Source organism: Geotrypetes seraphini, chromosome 3 (genome assembly GCF_902459505.1).
Source record: "Geotrypetes seraphini chromosome 3, aGeoSer1.1, whole genome shotgun sequence".
Taxonomy (NCBI): Eukaryota; Metazoa; Chordata; class Amphibia; order Gymnophiona; family Dermophiidae; genus Geotrypetes; species Geotrypetes seraphini.
Window position 1 is genome coordinate 14,587,168 of NC_047086.1, and position 20,701 is coordinate 14,607,868.

The 20,701-nt window shown below is 44.1% G+C and overlaps 1 protein-coding gene across 1 annotated transcript in view; it reads left to right on the plus strand.

Moving 5' to 3' along the window:
• The window catches only part of BVES (blood vessel epicardial substance), a 265,683-nt gene that overhangs the window by 119,435 nt on the left and 125,547 nt on the right, over positions 1-20,701 (plus strand). The gene's annotated exons all lie outside the window — the stretch shown is intronic.

Consider the following 20,701-nt stretch of genomic DNA (forward strand, 5'->3'; position numbering starts at 1 on the left):
TCAATCACCTGTAGTGGAAGACTATTCCAGCGATCAACCACTCTTTCAGTGAAAAAGAATTTCCTGGTGTCACCTCGTAGTTTCCCGCCCCTGATTTTCAACGGATGCCCTCTTGTTGTCGTGGGACCCTTGAAAAAGAAGATATCTTCCTCCACCTCGATGCGGCCCGTAAGATACTTGAACATCTCGATCATGTCTCCCCTCTCTCTGCGCTCCTCGAGCGAGTATAGCTGTAATTTGTCAAGCCGTTTTTCGTATGGTAGATCCTTGAGTCCCGAGACCATCCGGGTGGCCATTCTTTGCACCGACTCCAGTCTCAGCACATCCTTGCGATAATGCGGCCTCCAGAAAAATAAATTAGAATGTTGCAAGAATAAGAAGTAAACTTAAAAGAAAAGCAATAACACTGATCTACTGTCCCTCTTTCCATTAATCAGTTATGTCGAAGCTATTTTCTTTAAGTCCAGGAAGGTTCTCAATTGCTTCGGGATAAAGAAAACTTATTTAACATTGCATATTTCACTAAACATTTGCAAGGGTATGCCAATAAAAAATGTGTCTCCCAGCGCCCTTGTCTCTTGTCGCATAAAAAGAAACTGTCTTCTTCTTTCTTCTGTAATTCGTGTTACGTCGAGATGAACCCAAATTCTTTTACCATGAAATAGTTCTTTAGAACGATGAGAATCTAGTTTCATAAAAGAATTTAAGCCTTGTTTGAAAATGAAAGAGACCAGCAAAGTAGTTCTAACCAAAGAGTCTGTAATAGATTCTTCAAGTATAGCCGAAATGTTATTAAAATCTAATTGGGCTGTCTGAATATGATCATTTGTGCTTATTTGGAGGTCCTAAGAAAGGAGCATCAGTTTCTATGGTGACAATTGTGACGGATTAAAGAAGTAATTACGCTGGCCTATTTGCTTAAGGGTCAGTCTGTGGCAGAGGTGCTTAAAGCACATTCCACTAGAGAATCCACGACATCGTGCTCAGAGCATGGTCTCATTCTGCTGCCGAATATTGTTGGGTGGCTCTTGGGCCATCACACATTCAATTGAATGTACAGACCACCAGGATGCACGTTTTGGTTTCTCAGTGTTATCTTCCAGTTTCAGGCGGTCCTACCCTTGAGATTACTGCTTTAGTACTGGCAAGCATCTTGAGCAGTCTGGTGGGTTGCTAAGGAAGAGGATACTGGATCTTAGCTAGAAACTGTTGAGAGATGTGGTAGACTTTGGGGAGCGTCTGGGATCGCTGGTGCATTTGTTTCTTGTCTTTTGACCTTGAATTAGAGCAGCTTGATTGTGGATCTTTTTTGTAGTCTGTATAGGCGTCGTTTACAGCAATCTGAGGCTGCCTTTGATTGCTAGAATTGTTAGGAAAAAAAAAAAAGGAAATCATGGAGATTCCTGTCTAAATTTGAGAAGCCACTTGTACAGCGTGTAAAATCATTATGTGGTAGATAATGATGGTACAATCGTGAGTGGGCCTATGTTGTCAGGCAACACCCCCTATATCACCTGACACCAGGCAATACCCCCCCTAATATCACGTGACACCAATTGGCAACATTGCCCCCCCCCAACCTCATCTGATACTCCTGTATCTTCCAATGCAAAATCAGCAGGAGGGAAGCACACTCCCTGCTGCCTAAAGGACCACGTGCTGAGAATGACGGGCCTTTCCCCTCCCAAAACATCTTGGGACGCAGTGAGAGGGGCATAAGGCCCTTATTGGAGGGAGGGGGTTGTGACCCACTGGGGGAGTAAAAGGGGGGGGTCATGCCTTAAACCCTCCAGTGCTCATCATGTTAGTTTGGTCACCTTTGGGACACTTAGACTTGTTTTATTTTGGTCTAAGTCCCGGCGTGTAAGTTCTATCTAGGATGTCCTGGAAAAGCTTCATTGCTTCAGGACATCCAGATGGAAGCCCGTCCATAACACACCTCCCAACATGCACCTTTGAGCTCTGGATGCACAGCAGCATAGAAGTGCTGCTGAACATCCAAAAAGTTTGTTTTGATATCGGTACTTAGATGCCCCTGTTATTAGGATGTCCAAGTGCCGACTTAGGCAAGTTTTTGGACATTTTATAGTTTTGATTATGCCCCTCATATGTTACTTTTACTTACCATGGAAAAACCGAAGGCAGGAATTTTTGATGGTCCACAGATCAGACAACTTATAAATGACCCACATTTCATAGCATCAAAGAATTAAATCAAATCATGCACCTGGTCTTTATTTGTTCTTCTTGTGAAAAACTTCCTCTGCAATGAAAAGGCAGAGGATCTGCTCTTTCATTTCACAAGCTTGGCTGGAACATGAGTGTTAAAGTCCATTATCTGGGCTTTCCAGAGAACCTTGGTGACATAAGCGAAGAGCAAAGTGAAAGGTTTCACCAAGACATAAAAGCAATGGAAGGGACAGATTCTTCAAACTTTCAAAAACTACAGGAACGAGACGGCATTTGGAAAAATTAAAAGGGGACAGATTCAGAACCAATGCTAGGAAGTTCTTCTTCACCCAAAGGGTGGTGGACCCCTGGAATGCGCTTTCAGAGGGTGTGAAAGGACAGAGTACGGTATTGGGGTTCAAGAGGGGATTAGATGGTTTCCTGAAGGAAAAAGGGATAGAAGGGTATAGATAAAGGATCACTATACAGGTCCTGGACCTGATGGGCCGCTGCGTGAGCGGACTGCTGGTCTGACCCAGCAGAGGCACTGCTTATGTTCTTATAAAGCTAGATACCAAGGAAGATGGGATGCAGACATGATGGCAGACTATTGTTCAATCTTATGCGGGATTGTCCTGGCAGATCCCACTCTCGGAAGTCTTACAAAAGGAGCTTCTTGTGTGTCGAATGACTGGAAAGTCTGTATCATAAACTTGTGCTTTTGGTATGAAATAAGTAGATTTTCATGTTGTACACTTTTCTTTTGTTTCTTTCATGCTTAAAAGATACTAATTTAAACGCTACATTAAAATATCCCGATAATTTTTTTTTAGTGAGCGAGCAGAGTGAAGTGTGGTATATGGCACATGTTCTGTATCTCAAAACTAGATCTGATAGGAGAAAACTGGATGCCATTTTTGGAATCAGCAGGTCAAATATACCCAGAAACAGGTCTAACGTTTGAGGTTGTCCAGTGCTGGCTACTTACAACTGAATCTTCAGAAGTCATTTTGAATGCCACATTTCTCACTGTCAATTGCTCATTCCAAATGGTCATCCATGGAAAAACATTGCCATTGAAATAATTAGCCTCATCCAGTTTTAACTTTTAACTTCACTTGCTTTAACCATCTAGTGTTGCATTTGAAGTTCTTAATTGGTCAGAATGTTCATTAAACAATTTTACGTCTGTTGTTTTAATTGTGATTCTAAATGAACAATTGATTCTTTTAATTCTTAATTTAATGTCGACGATAGTGTCAATAATGTGCATTTATTCCAAATGACATTCTAGTGTTCCACAAAACACTTCTCATTCAGAAAAAATTTATGGGGCTTTCAAAATCTTAATACAAGTATGGATATTTTGTTAGAACATATACGGTATTTTAGAATAATTTTGCACATATTGGACAAATAAATATATCTTATGTGAAGAGTGATTGTTACTATCAGTCTCGGTTTATGAAGGTGCATCTTATAGATGTAAGTTACTGGGTTGGTTGGATATTTCTGATATTGTACAAAATTATCTTTTGCATTTACAAAGAAATTTATTTTCACTCTTGCTGTATGCAGGAATAGGACTTTGAAGTGGTTGGAGACATTATGCCTTTTTTTATTGAATACTGCTAAATATTTAAATAGCTGGACATTTTTTTGCAGACAAGATATGAATATCTCCATTTTTATAAAGTAGGGCCAAGGATTACAAAAATAGTACACATGCCCTAGCCATTATCCTTTTTTTTTTTCTTTTTAAAGCAGTGGTTTCTCAGCCAGGAAACTGCACTAGAGAGGCAGAGTGTGGCTGAGGAAAGGCCCTGCCTGCCAGACACAGCATGTAATAGGGAAACCGGAGTACCCTTCAGGGATGCTCCCAGCCAGTCCGCTTTCATTCACTGTGTTGCTCTCTCTGAAACATTTACTCGAGCTCATTCTCTCTCCCTCATCCCCTTCTTTCAAATCTGGAACTGGGGGGACTTGTATACCACCTTTTTGTGGTTTTGGCATTCAGAGCTGACATTTAAGGCGGTGGGCCCTGGAGGATTAAGTGACTTGCCCAGGGTCACAAGGAGCAGCACCGGGATTTGATCTCACAACCTCTGGGTGCGGAGGCAGCAGCTATACCAGTGAGCCACACCTTCAGTCTGTCCCAATATGGCAGCTCTTATGTGAGCTGAGACAGGACAGTCAAGCCATTGTGACATCACTGATGAGGCTGGCTCTTAGGCATTGGTGGAATTAGGCATTATGACATCACAATACCAGCTCTGGAATGTTGCTACTCTTTGGGTTTCTGGCAGGTACTTGGGACCTGGGTTGGCCACAGTTGGAAACAGGATACTGGGCTTAATGAAAGGGAATAGGGATTTGTATGCTGCCTTTGGCATTTCAAAGCTGATGGCACTGAAAGATTAAGTGACTTGCCCAGGGTCACAAGGAGCAGCACTGGGATTTGATCTCACAACCTCTGGGTGCAGCAGCAGCTCTACCAGTGAGCCACACCTTCCTCCCCTACTTTTGTCCTTTTATTATTATATTTTTTAATACTTCCGCTGTAGCCATTAGCAGCGGAAGTAGTGATTTGCAGCCATAGGGTTGAGAACAGGACCCAACATTTCTAGCTGATATGGCAGAATAGCAGTGTTAAGTAACACAACAGAGTTTTCAAAGCTCTGGTGCAGTGGCGTTGCAAGGGTAGGAGGTGCCCAGGGCGGTGGCGCCCCCTTTCGCCCTCCCCCCATTACACTCGAACCCTCCTTTCACACCTTGTACCTCTTTAAATCTTTGCCTGCCCATACAGCTTCTCTGGTCTGCTATTTCCTCTGATGTCACTTCCTGGACCCGCAACCCGGAAGTGATTTCAGAGGGAGCCAGGCCGGTGTAAGCAGCAGGCTATAGTGGTAGGTCGCTCTGGGGAAGAAGGGTGCAAGCGTGGCACGTAGGGGTGGAGAGGTGTCAGCACTCCCACCAAGACTGTGCCCGGTCTGCCACGGTTCTGGTTCCTGCTCCGCAAGTGTCAAATTTTGATGGCCGACCAGTATATCAGGATACTCCGGTTGAGAACTGCTGCTCTAAAATGTTTAACTATCCTCCTCTTTTATCAAGCTGCACTAGAGGTAAATCCTCCGATGCTCATAGGAATTCTATAAGCATCAGAGCGTTTACCGTGCCGGCCTGTGCTAAAAACCTTTAGCACAACTTGATAAAAGGGACCCTATATTTTTAGGGTAGCATAACACTTTATATCATGTCCTATCTTAGGCATCAGAATAGGGTGGGCCGGAGGTGTCATGGCTGCACCAAAATTTTAAGCCCAGCACAGCACAGCCCCACCAGCTACTATGGACTAGGTATGCTCTTTGAATGCTGGCGGTGGGATAGGAATGGTATCTCTTACCTCCCCTGCTGTTCCTCCTGCCTCTATGGTACTTTTTGAATCTAACCTCATTTTACTAAGGTGTGTTATGCGTTTTAGCGCACGCTAAATATACGCACGTGCTAACCGCTAACACGGCCATAGTCAAACACGCACGCGTTAGCGCCCTAAGTGTTTTGAACAGGAGCCTTTATCCAGAGGAGAAGGGCAAAGTGGATTCAGTACCATTGTAGGGCCTATAAGAAGCTGATCTTGTGCACTGTCATGTCCTGCCCCCATCCCCTGTGAGTAAGGGGCCAGGAAGTGGTGGCATGTAGGAGTGGGGCATGTTTCAGCCCTGAATCCACTTTGCTCTTTGCCTCTGGAAGGGGGGAGGGCAGTAGTGGCAGTGGTTCTGCTAAGAGTAGGGTTACCAGACGTTCGGATTTACCCATAAGGAGTTTGTCCAGGCTTTTGGCTCAGGGCTGTGTCTGGAAGGGTCTCCAATCATGCATAGATGTGATGCAGTTATGTCACATGCATGTGTGTGTGACATTGCATTGCATCCAAGCATGCTCAGAGGCCCTCCTAGACACAGCTGCGAGCTAGAGGAGGTTTGGGGGGGGGGGGGCGGTCTGGAGCGGAACAGAGTGTGTCTGGGTTTTTACTTCATGAAGTCTGGTAATCCTAGCTAAAAGGAAGGGAAAAGGGGGAAATGCTAGACTGTTAGAGGGCTGGAGGGAGTGATCCCAGTATGGAAGAAAAAAAAATCAGGGTTGAGAGCTTTGGGTGTTGCTGGGGCAGAACTCAGCCCCAGCAACCAAAATGATGTTGCACTGCCACTATGTCTTTATAAATAACTAAGAAAAAAAATAACCCCACTCGGAGACTGTCAACGCATACACAGTTCCTGTAAAATGCTCAGGCACATCCGACCTAAACACCCCAAGCTAGAGCATCCTGCATCTATCATAGGCAACCCCAAAGCCCTAGAAATGTGAAGAGAAAAGTCCAAAGGCATTAAAAAAAAAAAGCCCTCATAACTTTATCTGCACTCACTACTACAACTATAAGAAGTAATTTATCAGGTTCCTCCACTTTGTAATTCCCCCGTGTACTTCAGATTAGATTAGTGTAGCTATCATGAAGTAGAGAAATCTGTATATGAAAAGCAACCAGAGTATAAAACCCACGGAATAAGGTCTGAACAGTGCAGCCAGCTATTTAAACAACCCCAAATTTATCTTCCGGTTCCACCAAGTCCCAGAATCTCTCCAACCGGTGCTTTAGGGTTGCCTTTGATAAGATATTGGCTGTAGCCCTAGGGTAGGAGTTGGATGCTCTGGGTTGGGGTGTTTAGCTCTGAGGCACTTTGCAGTAGCTGTGTGTGTGTTGACAGTCTTTGAATTTATATTGTCCTGCCCTTGCTGTGAAGATTTATGTTTTGAAATCACTACCATAGGATGTTTGTAGAGTCCTGCTGTACAACACTTACCTTCAGTGGCTTAGTGAGAATTGTGGTGCGTCTACTTTGTCTGTTCTTTGCAGATTTGCAGGCAAAAAAATATATATATATATTTTTTTAAGTCAATATGAGTTCCCTTCCTCCCTCACCCCCCTTTTTTAAAATTTTGTTAGCATTTTTTGTTAGAAAAATTGTCTTTTTTCTTTATTGTTTAAATGATTGCACGACTCTAGTGCCAGCAAGAAGCAAATGAAGCATCACAGAGATTCTGCAGCTGCCCCTCAGAGCTGTCAGCCCTGGGCAGGGTAACTCTGTCACTTCAGCTCACACCTTCCTTGTGAGTGCAGCACAAGATACCTGTATTGCAGCAATTTTTAGAATCCTGGGGCTGGAGGAGCAAGTTGCAGGCCTAATTGTATCCCTTCAAAATCAGGAATTCTCTGAATGGAACAGTTCTGCTCTCTCCCCCCCCCCCCCAGGAATGCATGCAAGTGCCTGCTAATACACAGTGCTGCCCAATTTGCCAATTCGAATTGATTCACTTCGGTGAATCAATTCATTGTCTGAATCACCGATTCATAGAAACATAGAACATGACGGCAGAAAAGGGCCAGGGCCCATCTATTCTGCCCACACTAATGGCCCACCCCCTAACTACCTCCATGAAGAGATCCCACATGCCAATCCCATCTTTTCTTAAAATCTGGCACGCTGCTGGCCTCAATTACCTGTTGTGGAAGATTATTCCAGCGATCAACCACCCTTTCGGTGAAGAAATATTTTCTGGTGTCGCCATGAAATTTCCCACCCCTTTTGTTGCCGTGGGTCCTTTAAGGAAAAAGAGATCCTCTTCCACCTCGATACGGCCCGTGACATATTTGAACGTCTCGATCATGTCTCCCCTCTCTCTGCGTTCCTCGAGTGAGTACAGCTGCAACTTACCCAGTCGTTCCTCATACAGGAGATCCTTGAGTCCTGAGACCATCCTGGTGGCTATTCGTTGAACCGACTCAACTCTCCACACAACTTTTTGATATTGCGGCCTCCAGAATTATACACAGTATTCCAGATGGGGTCTCACCATGGATCTGTACAATGGCATTATGACTTCGGGCTTAGGGCTGACGAAACTTCTACGGATACAGCCCATGATTTGTCTAGCCCTGGATGAAGCTTTCTCCACTTGATTCAGCGACACCCCCCCCCCCCCCCAACACCCACCCATACCCACTCTGGTGAGATCTGACTCCAAGGCCTCCTACAGCAGTAGCAGTGGCGGCGCTCTGAACAGCCTGCTTTGCGGCCTTTCCCACCGGGGCCTTCCCTCTGCTGCATCATTGCAGGGAGGGATGGTGCATGGGGAGACAGAAAGAAATGTTGCACATGATAATGGAGGGGAGGGGAGGAAAGGAGAGATGTTGCGTGGAGGGGAATAGAGAGGTTTGACCCAGGGCACAGGCAGGGAGAGAGAGATAGATGGTAGACGGTGGGAAAGAAACATATGTTGGATATGGCAGTGGAAGGTAGAAAAAATAATTTTATTTTCTATTTTGCGATTATAATGTGTCAGATTTGAAATGTGTGTATCCTGCCAGAGCTGGTTAGACAGTGAATATGAGCTAGAACCTAAATGAGAGAGAAAGAGTCTTTTTGTTTTGTTTATACCACAGCACCGGCGTGGGGTTTGAGATGGCAAAGGGGGGTGGGGTAGGTGGAAAGTCTACAAAAGAAACCTGCCAGGATGTTTGAAAAAAAAGCCTGATTGGGCGGAAAATTGAATTGAATTGAATAATTTTTCACTGAAATGGGCAGTACTATACAACATTTAGCAACCTATGCACAGGGGAGTGGTGTCATTGCCTTCTGCTCCGTGAGTGGTTTGCTTTTAATGTTCCACCAATTACAAATTTGTCCAGAGCAAAAGAGCTGAAGCTTATTTTAATCACAAGCCCAGGTAGGGAGAGGAAGAAGGGAAATTTGCTGCCTCATCTCTGGTACATATTTAGTTATACGGTGCAGTGTAAAAAATGTTTTTGTTCTTACAAGGAAACCAGGGCCCCAGTGGAATTATGAGCTCTCGGAAACACGACCCTTACTGCTGATCATGGACATCCTAAGGTAAGCTGCTGTGGTTTGTTTTAAGTGGAATCTCCATGCCAGTGATGTAGTTGAATATCAGAGAGCATCTTACTCATATCAGCTAGCCAGCTCCCTCTGACAGCAGACGCCTTACAGGCACTTCACAGCTTAAAGCTACAGTAGGAGCAGTTCACATAATTTAGTCATTAAAACCCCAGTAGTGCCAAGATCCTTCACCCTCTTTGGTTAGGGAGAGAAGAGCTGATGTGCACGACAGAAGAGCGGGACTTGGGTGGGATTGTATGTGATGATCTTAAGGAGCCAAACAGGTTGAAAAGGTGATGGCAAAAGCTAGAAGGATGCTGGGTTGCATAGGGAGAGGTATGGCTAGTATGATAAAGGAGGTCTTGATGCCCCTCTATAAGACTGGAAAGATCTCATTTAGAATATTGTGTACAATTCTGGAGGCCGCACCTTCAAAAAGATATAAAAAGGATGGAGTCAGTCCAGAGGAAGGATACTAATATGGTGTGTGGTCTTCGTGATAAGGCGTATGGGGGCAGACTTAAAGATCTCAATATGTATACTTTAGAGGAAAGGCGGGAGATGGGAGATATGATAGAGACATTTAAATACCTACGTGATGTAAATGCGCATGAGTCGAGTTTCTTTCATTTGAAAGGAAGCTCTGGAATGAGAGGGCATAGGATGAAGTTAAAAGGTGATAGGCTCTGGAGTAAACTGAGGAAATACTTTTTTACAGAAAGGGTGGTATGGAACAGTCTCCCGGTAGAGGGTGGTAGATGCCTGGAATGCCCTCCCGAAGGAAGTGTTGGAGAGGAAAACGGTGATGGAATTCAAAAAAGCTTGGGCTAAACATAGAGGATCTCTAATTAGAAAATGAAGGATATAAATTAGAGAGCTAAGGCTGGTGCTGGACAGACTTGCACGGTCTGTGTCCCATATGTGGTAATTTGGTGTAGGATGGGCTGGGGAGGGCATTGATGGGAATTCCACTAACTTGGAACATGAGGATGGTACTGGCCAGACTTTATGGTAGATATCCTGCAAACAGGATGGTTGGATAGGCTGGAGTGAGCTTGTTCGTCAACTTCAGCATTTGGAACCTAGGACAATACCAGGCGGACTTTACAGTCTATGACCTAGAAATATCAAAGAAGAGACAAGTTAATTTAATCATTTTTAATGAGTGTAACTAATGGACCGTTCAGGTCTTTATCTGCCGTCATTTACTATGTTACGTGGTAAATACCCAAAGAGTAGCAACATTTCAGAACTGAGATTGTGATGTCATAATGCCTCATTCCACCAATGCCTAAGAGCCAACATCATCAATGATGTCACAATGGCTTGATTAGATGGCAACTTCAACCGTTAGAACCTAGGACAATACCAGGTGGACTTTGCAGTCTACGACCCAGAAATATCAAAGAAGAGACAAATTAATTTAATCATGTATTTGTAATGGGTATAACTAATGGGCAGACTGGATGGACCATTCAGGTCTTTATCTACCGTCATTTACTATGTTACCTGGCAGAAACCCAAAGAGTAGCAACATTCCAGAGCTGAGATTGTGATGTCATAATGCCTCATTCTATCAATGCCTAAGAGCCAGCCTTATCAGTGATGTCCACAATGGCTTGATTAGATGGCAACTTCAGCATTTGGAACTTAGGACAATACTGGGTGGATCTTACAGTCTATGAAGGGCAATGAAAATGATCAAAGGGATTGGATGACTTGCCTATGAGAAAAGGCTAAAGCGGCTAGGGGTCTTCAGCATGGAGAAGAGACAACTCGGGGTGATATGATAGAGGTCTATAAAATACTGAGTGGAGTGGAAAGGGTAAATATGAATCGCTTGATTACTCTTTCCAAAAATAGGACTAAGAGGGCATGTGATAAAGATACTAAGTAGTCGATTTAAAACAACTAGAGAAAATATTTTTTCCCACAACGTGAAATTAAACTCTGGAATTTGTTGCTGGAGAATGTGGTGAAATCAGTTAGCTTACCAGGGTTTAAAAAAGGTTTGGAGAAATTCCTAAAAGGGAAGTCTATTGGCCATTATTGAGATGGCTTGGGGAAATCAACTGCTTATTATTATTATTATTATTATTAGGTTCTTATATCCCGCCATACCCAAAGAGTTCTAGGCGGTTCACATCCGTTACATTAGGATCCGGTCTGAACACAGATTTACAAAAATTTTGTCGGAATTGCAGGTAGCGCGGAAGGAGGCAAAGTAGTTTTAGCACAGGTTTATCATAGTTGGGTTAGAAGATAAAAAGGAGGGAGTGGGAAACCAGAAGGGGGGGGAGAGGGAGGGGGGGGGGGGGGGGGGGGTTGGAGTGTATGCGGGGAGTAAGAACTAAGGGTCTTGTTCGCGGAAGAGGTGTGTTTTGAGAAGTTTTCTGAAGTCTAGGTAGGTCGGGGCCTCTAGCATCATTTGGGCTAGCCAAGGGTTCAGCTTGGCCGCCTGGAAGGCGAAGGTTTTGTTGATGAATCTTTTGAGCTGGCATGATTTTATGGAGGGGAAGGTAAACAACTGGATTCTGCGGGATTTCTTGTTGGTGCAATACATATTGAAATGTGGGGAGAGGTATTTTGGTGAGAGACCAAATACTGTCTTGTAACAGATGCAGGCGAACTTGAAGAGGACTCGGGATTCGAAGGGTAGCCAGTGCAGTTGGTGGTAGAAGGGGGTGATGTGTTCCCATTTGTTCAGGCTGAAAATGAGGCGGACAGCTGTATTTTGAATCAGTTTTAGTCTTCTGGTGATTTTCTTTGTGGAGCTTAGGTAAATGATATTGCAATAATCCAGTATGCTGAGGATAGAGGATTGAACTAATAGTCGAAATGCAGTGTCGTCGAAGTATTTCTTTATGGTACGGAGTTTCCAGAGTGCTTATTCCTAGGATAAGCAGGATATAATCTGTTTTACTGCTTAGGATCTAACTAGGTCATTGGGACCTGTGTTGGCCACTGTTGGAAACAGGATACTAGGCTTGATGGACCTTCGGTCTGACCCAGCATGGCAATTTTTATGTTCTTATGTGAGCCAAGCATAGGACAATCAAGCCATTGTGACATCACTGGTGAGTTTGGCTCTTAGGCATTGGTGGAATGAGGCATTATGACATCACAATCTCAGCTGTGGAATGCTGTTTCTCTTTGGGCTTCTTCCAGGTACTTGGGATCTGGGTTGGCCACTGTTGGAAACAGGATGCTGGGCTTGATGGACCTTCGGTCTGTCCCAGTATGGCAATTCTTATGTTCTTAAGCACAATTCCATAAAAGCTATGCACAACTTGTAGAATCATGCGTAGCACCAGTTATGTATCCTAACTTTTAGGCACACCCATTTAATCCAAGGAAAACCTGGATTTTGTGTTATAAGTTATCTGTTCAGCAGCAGTTTTCAGCCTTATCCATGTACTTGCAAACGCACACACTGTAGTGATAGCTTTAAACAGACAAGGGATGGAGGTGCAATCTAGCAGTTAGAGCACCTCGTGGGGGTCCGTGGAGCTCATTGTTCGTTTGCAGTCCAGGCACTTCTTGAAACCCGGTTTTGCTGTAGGCTTTTCAATTTTTTTCTGCCATTCTTCTTTTCTTTCTGGGTTTTTTGTTAGTTTTTTGGGAGGTTTTTTTTTTTTTTGAATGGAGAGCTGTGATCCGTCCGTTTGGGAAGGGCGGATGAACTAAACTGGATTAGTGAGGGCCAGCACAGGTATATATAGGGCTACCTGCACATGCTCCGATGAGGCTCCCAAAAGCCTCACCTGAGCTCTGGGAGAGCAATTCCGAATTGGGAACGTAGATGACGTCATCAAAAGTGGGGCTGACTTATCCATGGAGAACCACTGTGGCTTCTTCTGATCTTGAGCAAGTCACTTAACCCTCCATTGCTTGTGGGCTTGTCGTGCCACTGGGGCTTGTGCGCATCTGAGAAGCTGAAAGTTATGTCGTCGGTAGTTTCACTACCAGCAGGGCCTCCCAAGGTGAACAAGTTTCAGCGGACATGTCAGACCCATCTGGGCAGTGTTGGTGGCAGAGGATCGCGTTTGATATGACAACGGCAACAACATCTAACTTATACTGCGCAGAAGAAAGGCCCGGCAATTGACTTCTGTATCCTGCCATGAAAATCTGAAGCTGTTCATGAAGTCGCTAGGACTCGAACATGAGTCAATGGCACCTAAGAAACTTGGATTATGAGCCTTCTGGGGACAGGGAAATATTTAATGTATCTGAATTTAACTCACCATGAGCTACATATTACTGAAAGGGTAAGATCTAAATAAATAAATAAGAGCATAAGAATAGCCTTAGTGGGTCAGAGCAATGGTCCATCAAGCCCAGTAGCCTGTTCTCACGATGGCTAATCCAGGTCAAAACCCAATGAGTAGCAACATTCCATACAGAATCCCAAAGAATAGTACGATTCTGTAATCCCAGAGAGTAACAAGATTCTAGAATCCCAAAGATAGCAACATTCCATGCTACCGAACCAGAGCAAGCAGTGGCTTCCCCCTTGTTTTTGTCAATAACAGACTTTGGAACTTGTCTAAACCTTTCATAAAACCAGCTGTGCTATCCATTTAAATTATTCATCTGTTTATTCAGTGATGGCTTTAATTCCTGTAGCTCTCTGATAACCAGGCCCTGCACAGATGCTCATTTGCACAGGCTCTTTCATAAGAGGACAGAATGATCTGGTGGCCTCCCAGTGTCCCTCTGATTTCCTTGCCCATTGAAACAGGTTGTACAACTTTCTTGTGGTTCCCAAAGAAACCTTTACTCTCGGTTATGTCTTCCACAGGAAAATTACAATCCGGCAGCAACATGATTCCGAAAGAGAGAACCACATATATTCTCCACTGTCTATGTCCGCATTTCTGTCTCTTATTCCTCCTTCTAAATCTCCCACAACCAGATCTCTCTTTTCCCATTTCCATTGCATTCTGGGAATTTTAGGCCTAAACCAGGTTCTATGTAACAGCCGACGCTAATACTCCATTTTCTAGGGCAGTGGTTCCCAACCCTGTCCTGGAGGAACACCAGGCCAATTGGGTTTTCAGGCTAGCCCTAATGAATATGCATGAAGCAAATTTGCATGCCTATCACTTCCATCATATGCAAATCTCTCTCATGCATATTCATTAGGGCTAGCCTGAAAACCCGATTGGCCTGGTGTTCCTCCAGGACAGGGTTGGGAATCACTGTTCTAGGGAGTGACTTAGAGCAATGGGCTAGGACAGGGGTAGGCAATTCCGGTCCTCAAGAGCCGGAGCCAGGTCAGGTTTTCAGGATATCCACAATAAATATGGATGAGATAGATTTGCATCTCAAGGAGGAAATCCATCTCATACATATTCATTGTGGATATCCTGAAAACCTGACCTGGCTCCGGCTCTCAAGGACTGAAATTGCCTACCCCTAGGCTAGGAACCAAAGAAGTCAGGGTTCAGATCCTGTTTTTGTTACTGACACATCATGTGGCCCTAGGCAGGTAACTTTTTATCACTGTCTCAGGTACCCACATAGACTATAAGGTCTTTCGGTTTTAACACATTGCATCTGAATACTATCACTACTGGGACCGAGAATGTTGCTGCTATTTGGGTTTTTGCCTTGAATTGGTTTGACTTGAATTGGCCACTTACTGGGCTAGATGGACTGTTGGTTCTTATGTTCTTATGAGAATATTTCCCAGCCCTTTATCTGCTGCCATCTGTTGGCTAAATAGAATCACAGAAACACTGAAAAAAATGACTAAAGGTAGTTATAAAGCAGCGGTCTCAAACTCGCAGCCCACCAGATACTATTCTGAGGTCCTCCGTATGTTACCATTGTTCTGGAACGTTGCCCGCCTCACTGCTGTAACCTCACCTTTCCTGCGTCTGTACACAATTGTGAGGTGGAGTGGAGAGGACAATCACGTACAGACACAGGAAAGCGCTTGAATGAGGTTACAGCAGTGAGGCGGGCAATGTTCCAGAACGTAAGGCAACCATTGGAGGCAGTGTCGCTTGTGCGTGTGTACGTAATCTCGTGAACTGTTGTGAAATTCGGCACCTCTCCTAGCGGTGACTGCTTGATATAAGAAGGCGGTTGTGTCTGGTGCTGGAGGAGGTGAGAGCTGAAGGCGATTGCGGACTTGACCGCCGGACACTTAAGGCACAAGTTTTCCAGGCACAAGTCAGATATTGATTCTCCCCTCTACAAAAACGCCTAGAGGACTACACCAAAATCTTGCCACGCGGTTGATACTTTAGATTAGAATCTAAATCACAATTTTGCTTGAGGTAAAACTCTATCCTATATAATAAAACGCTAGCCGCGCATGCGCACTCATACCTGCATGATCTGTAATCCCTGATCCGTGATCTGTAGGTCCGTGGCCAGAGTGCGTATGCGGCGGCTAGACAAAGCGGGAGAAACAGACTCGAGCGCTGTGGCCGCAGCAAAGTGCTGCACAGGTACTGGAGGGGGAGAGACATATCGCTTCTGCACCGGTACAAACATCCCTCCAGCGTTGGCAGTCACTGCACGTTAAACAGGCTGCTTCGCGACTTTCTCCTGCAGTTGAGTCCCTCTGCCGCATCACTAATGATGTCATCAATGACGTGACAGAGATAATCAACGGCAGAAGAAAGCCGCGAAGCAGCCTGTTTAGCGTACTGCGGCTGCCAACGCTGGAGGGAGGTTTGATCTTGCTGGGAGGATGGCAGAGTCAGCGGGGGTTGGGCTGGGAGGGGAGAGAAGCGTCTGCCTCGGGTGCTTCAGGCAGCAGCAGCGTTTACAATTCGCTGCTGTTGCTGGCTTCAGGCCTTCCTCTCTGGCCGGTCCTGCCTACTTCCTGTTTTCATGAAGACAGGACCGGCCAGAGAGAAAGACCTGAAGCCAGCAACAGCAATGAATTGTGAATGCTGCTGCTGCCCAATGAAGTAGTTAAATGAGGAAAGGGAGCAGAGGGGGAGAGAATAGCTTGGAGGGAAGGAGGAAGATATGCCAGACCAAGGCAAAAGGAAGGAGGAGATGGAGAGAGGCCATATGGGACAGAGAGAGAGAGGGCGGACACTGGATGGAAAGAGAAGAGAGGGCAGTGAATGGAAGGGGCAACATAGAGGGTGAACAGTATTCTAGCACCCGTTAATGTAACGGGCTTAATGACTAGTAGTTTATAAATCTTTCCTTAATTGCTTCTGATCATTTCAGCTATACACAGCTGAAAGCAGTGCAACATGCAGAAAGTGAAAAATTATCTAAACTTTACTTTCTGCATGTTACACTGTTTTCAGCTGTGTATAGCTGAAATGATCAGAAGCAATTAAGGAAAGATTTATAAACTATAACGAGTTTTACCTCATGCAACGTTGTCATTTCTTTAATCAGACATTAACTATTTATTTCTGAGGCCCTCCAAGTACCTACAAATCCAAAATGTGGCCCTGCAAAGGGTTGGATATTGAGACTGCTATTATGCTTCACTATCGCAGAACCCCAGGAAGCCATTCAGCAGTCACCAAAGATTTGGCTAAACAAAATGAAGAAGGACACGGTACTACACAAAAGGGTGCAGAGAAGAGCGACTAAAATTGTTAAGGGGATGAAGGAGTTGCTGTACAGTGAGAGCATTCTTCAAAGCAAAGCTGGGCCCATTCATACTCTGATTCTTATGTGAGCCAAGGATAATGAAGCCATTGTGACATCACTGATGTGACTGGCTCTTAGGCACTGGTGGAATGAGGCATTATGACATCACAATATCTGCTCTGGATACCAGAGACTGTCATTCTGTAGTGTCTGTTTCAACCTCAGTCCTTCTACACCAGCATTCTTCAAAGCAAAGCTTGCGGGTCAGTGGTTGTGGCCATTCATACTCTGAATAATGAAGCCATTGTGACATCACTGATGTGATTGGCTCTTAGGCACTGGTGGAATGAGGCATTATGACATCACAATATCTGCTCTGGATACCAGAGACTGTCATTCTGTAGTGTCTGTTTCAACCTCGGTCCTTCTACACCAGCATTCTTCAAAGCAAAGCTTGCGGGTCAGTGGTTGTGGCCATTCATACTCTGAATAATGAAGCCATTGTGACATCACTGATGTGATTGGCTCTTACACTGGTGGAATGAGGCATTATGACATCACAATATCTGCTCTGGATACCAGAGACTGTCATTCTGTAGTGTCTATTTCAACCTCAGTCCTTCTACACCAGCATTCTTCAAAGCAAAGCTTGCGGGTCAGTGGTTGTGGCCATTCATACTCTGATTCTTCCCTCTCTCCTTAAAGAATGACATGAAAATGGTTTCCCGCAGTTATCCACGGGGACGGGAACAGTGATGAATTTTGTCACCTTGTCATTCTCTACGCTAAAGTGAAAAATGTAAAGCAGTTAACCCATTCACAGCCTGGTTCTTCTGCTGTAAGGAACATTATTATAAATGTCTGCTTTTCAACTATTTCACGGACATTCTTCTAGGCCAGTGCCTCTCAAACCTTTTTAGTTCCGGCCCACTAAATGGAGCAAAAGTTTTTCGTGGCACATTATAATTGGAATTATAAAATTGCAAAACCAACTAACAATTTAAAAAAAAAATAGAGAGTTATTTATTTACCCCCCTCCTTTACTAGATCTGATTTTAGTGCCAGCAATGGCGTTAACCGCTCCGACACTCATAGGAATTCTATGAGCGTCGGAGCAGTTACCACCGCTGCTGGCGCTAAAACCCACGCTACACATTAGTAAAGGAGGAGGGTTACAGTTCTTTAAGCTACGTATGGGCGATTGTAACAACGGCGAAACTAAAGTAGATAGAATAGAATTGCTAATCAATGCGATGGATGTCCTTGGTTTTGAGGGCGAATTAACTCAAAATGGGGTTTGATAGTCAACAAGCAAACCCGCGTTCCATCTTCCACCATCTGCAGTCATTCTCTTTTGTTCAATTTAATTTCCGTCAGAGCTGAAAATCCAAGTACGCAAAGATAAGAAGATCCAAACGGTACCAACACCTTGATTGCTTTGTTGCTCAAGTTAGGATAATTACCGTAGAAAAAAAATAAAGCTAAAATTACTTGCCGTTAGTTTTCAAGGACCAATCACGTCACAGAATGATGCTTGTCTGGGTGGTTGTATCCTTACGCACACAGACCACTCATAACATTGACAGACTCTTGCGTATGTGATGTACATGCCATCTATTCTAGTGTATACTTATGAAAGGAATTTAAAAAAATAAAGTAAAATTCTGTAATCTCTCATGGCTACCAGATGTACGCAGTGCTGTATAGAGTCACTAAGAAGAAGACAGTCCCTATGCGAAAGAGCTTACAATGTAAACAGCCAAACAGGATGCCATGGATACAGTTAAGGGGAACGGTTCATCAGCTGGCTGGGTTGGAGGGCAGTGACATCACTGAGGAGGTTGGCTCTTATTGGTGGAATGAGGCATTATGACATCACAATCTCAGCTCTGCTTCTCAAAGACTGAAACTATTCACACCACTACTAGTACTATTAAATTATTTCTATAGTGCTACCAGACGTATGCAGCGTTGTACAGAGTCACAAAGAAGACAGTTCCTGCTTGAAAGAGCTTACAATCTGAACAGCCAAGACAGCCAAACAGGATGTCACGGATACATGATCAAAACATTCAAAATACTGAAGGGAATAGACTTAGTAGATAAAGACAGGTTGTTCACCCTCTCCAAGGTAGAGAGAACCAGAGGGCACTCTCTAAAGTTAAAAGGGGATCGATTCTGTACAAACGTAAGGAAGTTCTTCTTCACCCAGAGAGTGGTAGAAAACTGGAACGCTCTTCCGGAGGCTGTTATAGGGAAAAACACCCTCCAGGGTTTCAAGACAAAGTTGGACAAGTTCATACTAAACCGGTGAGACAGGACTCATTTGGAGCACTGGTCTTTGACCTGGGGGTCGCCGTGTGAGCGGACTGCTGGGCACGATGGACCACTAGTCTGACCCAGCGGCGGCAATTCTTATATTTTTAATTATCGCTTGAATTTAGTACGAGTAGGATCAGGTTGGGAGGGCATTCTAGTAAAACACACATGGAGGGGCATTTTCGATATGATGTCCAAATCCGAGTTTGGATGTTTTGCAGAACATTCACAAAAATCCAGTGGATACCATACCATATTGTTTCTTATAACCCGCAAATGTCAGCTGGGAATCATTGTGGTTTACATAAGATTAATAAAGTAAGCAACATAGGCATTATGAATCATAGCAAGACTATAATGAAAACAGATGTGTTTTTAGCACCTTCCTAAAAAAAAAAAAGGTCATTTCTCAGATGTGCTTTTTTTAAAAAAACGCACGTCCGAAAGAAAAACAAGTCATTGGGACATAATAGCAATGGAGCTTAGACAAGCTCGTGATTATGAGAGGTTCTGAAAATTAATGAAGATTTGACTTTTCTCAACTTTAGAGGGGTATTGATGGTAGGACAAAGAAGAGAGGTCTGACCTACTAAGTCAATACAGGTGTTAGGGCTAAGGATATTTAGGAGGGATGGTAGAAGAGGCTGTTTGGGGAGGGGAATGGGTGAGTTTGATTGGGTTGCTTGGTTTTATTATGTTTTGGGATGCACTTCACGTTATCATTATAAATGCATGTTATAAATCCCCAAAATTAAATTCCCTCTCTCTTAACAGCCTCACTCTAGCAAAAGAAATAACTGAAGTGTAGTGTCTGACCTCTCTACATTTTGCTACCTTGCTTCTGAAATAGGACCCAGGGGGCCCTTTGTCCTTGTGATACCCAATTCTGACTTCAGAGGACAAGAAGCATCAGTTAAGGAATTCAGATTGTCATAAATCCCTTTTATCTTGCATATTTATTAGTCTAGACCAGGGCTGGGCAACGAAGGCCACAATCCAGTTGGGTTTTCAGGATTTCCCCAATGAATATGCATGAGATCTATTTGCATGCTTTGCCTCCCATTGTATGCAAATGGATCTCATGCATATTCATTGGGGAACTCCTATAAATCAGACTGGATTGTGGCCCTCATTGCTCACCTCTGGTCCCTCTGGAGTCTGCAGGTTCCCAACTGCTGCTGTTCATATTTGCTATGAAATTTTGGACCCTCGGAGGGAAAAGACTCTGGTGGGTTACAGCCACTGCCAAGAGGAATCTCTCTTCTTCAGCTCCATGCTCTCTGACCCAACAGCATCAATGGAGTCAGAAAGGAGTTTTCTGATAGAGAACGGCAGCTGGACTAAGGCAAGGCGGACATTTTGAAAGATGGGTTTGTAGATGATCTGTTTTCAAAAATGTGATGGCTGCATTTGCTATTTGAATTCTACTTATAAAGTAAGAAACTACAGTAAATATTTAATACTGTAATATTGACCAAAGTTACTTAGGAGTGTGCTTAGATTGCAGGAAAGCTTTTTGGCTACCCCTAACTGGCGAGCTGGGCAAAGCTGAATTAGCTTGTTCCTAAATTCTGAGCTGTCTTGTCAGTGACAAATTACATTAATATCCATGAAGGTTCATTTAAAACAATCCAACCTAGGCTACAGCTGATTTAAACGTCTATATAAAAATCTGACCTGGG